Genomic DNA, 4646 nt, shown 5'->3' on the forward strand with positions numbered 1-4646 from the left:
CAAACTTTGATTATTTTTTTTTATTTATTCCAGCAGTTAAAAATTGGATTCACCCAAGTAGCCCCATTTATAAGATTATTTTTTAACGAAAAATATAAATACTTTTGCAATACCATTTTTTTTTTCACGTGACCTCTTATTTAAGGTTCACTTCACCAAAATTAAACCAACCTATCTGAAGTTCCTAACATATAATGGAAGTAGAGAACTAGCATGAAGAGAAAATTAGTATGTTAAGATAGCCCAAGATGACTGCCTATATAATATAATTACCAATTTCAAAATTGGTTTTGAACATAGGCAAGTCATCCTTGGCTAATAAACAAATACTTTACTCTTCATGTAAGGTCTCTCTTCCTAATTAATATCAAAGATATGGTGTTTGTATATGCACTGCTCTTGTTGTTGGCTCTCTATTTATAGCCAGAAACTAAAAGCTCTCAAGATTTTCACAATACAAAAAACTAATAAAATAATGAGTTTGACCCTTAGCCAAATAAAATTATTGCCTTATCCATAAACCCCTTCAACTAGGCTTTGAATTTTATTACTTTTTCCTTCATACAAGAATTATATAATATATATTCATAAAAATTACACATTTTGCTTTTTAAATGAGTTGGTCGTTAAGTTTTGTCTTTTAAATTGATTGGTTTTTAATGTTTGTCTTTCAAATCGGCTTTAGCAATTGAACTATACTTAGTCAATCATAATTTTTTTTAGAAATTGAAGTCATGATCATGCATAACTTGTGGAATATTATGATACGAAAATATAATACATGTTCTGTCAAAAAGTTATTTGTTGTCTTTTAAAATAGGGCAAAAGTGCAAATGACCAGAATATATCCTCTTTTGAATTCAAGAATACTTATCTCTTCATTTATGTTGTCTATCTACTCTTTTAATTCTATTGTAGCCACATATTTAGATCAAATATTGTCAACCGAATTATTACAAAATGCTTATAAAGAAACCAGCTATAGCCCAAATACAAGTCTTAAAGCATAAAGTTCAAATTCTTTAGCATTTGAATCTTTCTGAAAAGTCATGGTCAATCTTTAATTGAATTTTTGAAAAACTTCATGGATAAGAGATATAATTATTTGAGTGGTGATAAGTTTAATTAGCTATCTTCACTGTGGTTTATCTATTTCTCCAAGTTTTGATTGTTTGAAAAAAGTGTTATTGATTCTTTTCTTTGTCTTTAAGACTTTTAGAAGTCGTTTGGTGTACAAGAATAATATTGAATATGATATATTAGCAATATAATGTTGATATTTAGAGTTGTCAATATGGGCTGACCTATCCCATCCAGGCTAATTCATACAAACTTTGAAATTTGACGAGCTAGTCAGGTTGGACTGACCCTTTTTTTGTGGGCCAGAAAACGGTCCGCCCAACCCACAAGTACGTGGGCTATGGGCTATGCTGGGTCAGCCCACTTTTTTTAAAAGTATATATTTTTTTATATAATTTTTTAAATCAAATTATAATTTAAAAATATTATCATAAATATTGACAAAACAATATTACATGGTGTTATTGTTACTACTTGTTGATCAAATCAACAATAAAAATTATCTTTATAATATTTATTAAGTTTGATTTCAAGTAAAAGTATAAATAGCTAAATAGAAATATTAACTAATTGTTTTCCAATGAACATATATAATAAAACACAAAAAATATGACAATATTCCATAGGCTATGACCTACGTAGTGATTCCCTAGAAATTTTAGGAAATTTTTATTTTTATATAGTACATATTTTATAAACATAATTTTTATTTTAAATTTTAATATTTAAAACTTTAAATAGATTTTGAGTTTGGACTCATACTTCTCAAGCCGTACAAATCAACAAGTTTATTCAAATCGGGCTAATTTTTTTTTATTAAATGAGCTCCAAAAATCTTAATTCAACATGATCAAATCATGACGTAGGTCAGGCCGGCCCAACAGGCGTAACCATATTGACGTGTAATGTTGCTATTAGTTACATTGAAAGTATTAGTTAATGTTGTTCTCTATAAAACTGATTAATTATACACAATTGCACATATACTGTTGAATTGGATGAGCCGCGTGAATTGGGCATGGGAAACGTTCTAGCTAGGTGGACGTTTGAATACTTGAGATGTAAGCCTTATTCCCTTCGTCCTATATTAGTTGATTACTTTTTTTTACACGTATACTAAAAAATCATAAATAAAAAGATAATTTTATTAATTCACCCCTTCAAAAACTTCTTGAAAATTTTATAAACAAAGGTGAACACTTATAAAAAGAATTAATTGTAAGGGTAATATTGAAAAAATTCAATTAATGTTTTGCTGATTAGTAAGGTGATCAACTAATATGTGATAACTATTTTTAGTAAGATGATCAACTAATATGGAACGAAGAGAGTATGACTTATGAGATGGGACAATTATGACATAAAAATAGATTTATTGGATATTTTGTTATCACATGTATTCAGATTAGCAAATTAGAAATAATAAAAGATGAAAAATAAAGAACTATCCGAGTCCACAGAATCCATTGTGTGTCCTTAATAAATCTAATCCCTTCAAGTACTCGAGGTTGTAGATTAATTCCTCTCAAGATAAAATGGATTAGTCATTAAAGAAGTAGCGGTACCTCAAATTTCGATAATTTCAACGAACTCAAAAAGACAGCAACGAGATCACACACACAGACACGATCGATCGATGTTGTTCGCAAGAAATGTAATCAGAAGAAGGGAAGAATCTGATTCAGAAAAATGAGATAAAGTCTAATCTATATTTATAACCAACAAAGGGTAGTATGAAAAAATGTTAATTGTGCCTTATCGGAAAGATCACAACTCCTTGTAAAAAATGCAACATTTCAAAAAGGTCACAACCCTTTAGAAAAAATACAACCTTTCGTAAAGGTCACAAACCTTCGTAAAAGTGATAAACCCTTCAGGAAAGTCACAACCCTTCACTTTCTATTCACACCTTTAAAACCCAACATATTTTTCGTCATGTTTTCAAAAAATAATCATTATTATAAAATTTCAAATTTCACCATAAAAATTTATGACAATATTTTGATACCTTATCTATGTAATTAAAAACTTTACGTGCTGAAAAGTGGCTATTTGGAAATTTCACTCGACGATTGACTCTCACTTCTTGTCCGAGGCATTCTTTGAGTGTTGCCCATCCGAATTAGTCTAATTTTCACCTTTCAGAAATAGGGAGAAATGATCTAAACCCTTCATCAACTTGTTTTAGTTTATGTTTTTTTTTTCCCGGAGATCGTTCTTTTACACAATTTAAGATATTTTTATTTTTACACGTAAAAGATTTGAAAAGATATTTTCTTCTATTTAAATTGTAAATGGGCAAGAGATCTCATTTTATCTAAAATGTTGATAACAATTTTGTGGTTAATAATAATGTGATCTTTTTGTGACAACATCCATTCTTTCCTTTTCCCAAGCATCTGCGTCAACTTTGAGAACAGAAATTTGAACAAGAGAATCATTTGCACCAGCCATATAGCATTCCTACAAAAAGTACCACACATATATATTATTCGGGTTATGCTAAATGGCCTGAAAATTTAGTCAAAATTTGGCCTGAAATTTAAAAAATCTATATTTTTTATTTTATTTTAAAATAAATTGATCTTTTTTTCATTTTTAATTAAAAGATATTAAAGTTAAAAGGGTAAAAATGTTTAAAAAGATAAAATAACATAGGTAAAATATCATTTTGGCCAAATTCTGACCAAATTTTCTGGCCAAAAGGATTTTTCCATATTATCCAACACCTAAGTAATTGCATATTTTGTCCTTAGTATTTTCCTTCAAACTCAATGTCGATCCTCGTGATTTCGAATGTATCAATTACATCCTTAACAAAATGTTTTTTTTCACACAAAATGGACCCTAGGTTGTCGCCATTCTAAATTTTTAAAAAAGGCGGAATACATCAACATAAATTTCCTTAAATTTTCCATTAAATTTCATATAGATAATCGAATTACAGAATGTTCCGATTGAACATCTTAACTCATGATAAAATGTTCTTATTAGACACTCCAGACTCAAATTTTGGAAAACCAAGCTTTTGGGCGTGTTCTCTAAAGTATATCACCTCCATTTATTATACACATCAACCTCAACAAAAAGAAAGAAAGACAACATATAGGATCACAACTTAGTGCTTGATGTTTGGCACAAAATTAAAATGGGAAGATAAAGACTAACATGATGGAGAAGAGTCTGTCAACAAAGCCATAGATGACTGCCTAACATGTCAACCAAACAAGTAGCATTTCAGCTTGAAATTGGTAGTATTATGTAGGCAAGTCATCCTTGGCTAATAAACAAAGGCTCTTCCCTTCATGCAAGGCCTATCTTCCAAACATATCTTTTCTTGGTTGTGGTTTATTTTGCTTTCTTATTCCAATATTTATAGCCAATTGATTGAAAGAGTTTGACCCTTTGGCCTAGCTAGTTGCCTCATCCCTTAGATTCACTTGTCTCTCCCAATATATGTTAGCTAGGTTCGAAATAATTAGGTTTCATACGGAACCTAGAAAAGCAAACCTCGAAATACCATGAGTAAGAAGACAAATATATCAAAAGGCACAAAGATTTAACGT

The 4646-nt window shown here is 29.6% G+C and overlaps 2 non-coding genes across 2 annotated transcripts; both read right to left on the minus strand.

Moving 5' to 3' along the window:
- Positions 1-237: 237 nt before the first annotated feature.
- MIR169H (microRNA MIR169h) lies at positions 238-318 on the minus strand. The gene has a single exon (NR_127300.1). It is a non-coding gene; the product is annotated as a microRNA MIR169h (primary transcript).
- A 3952-nt stretch (positions 319-4270) lies between these two features.
- MIR169G (microRNA MIR169g) lies at positions 4271-4363 on the minus strand. The gene has a single exon (NR_127299.1). It is a non-coding gene; the product is annotated as a microRNA MIR169g (primary transcript).
- Positions 4364-4646: the final 283 nt, after the last annotated feature.

This window comes from Solanum tuberosum, unplaced genomic scaffold (genome assembly GCF_000226075.1).
Source record: "Solanum tuberosum cultivar DM 1-3 516 R44 unplaced genomic scaffold, SolTub_3.0 scf00514, whole genome shotgun sequence".
NCBI lineage: Eukaryota > Viridiplantae > Streptophyta > Magnoliopsida > Solanales > Solanaceae > Solanum > Solanum tuberosum.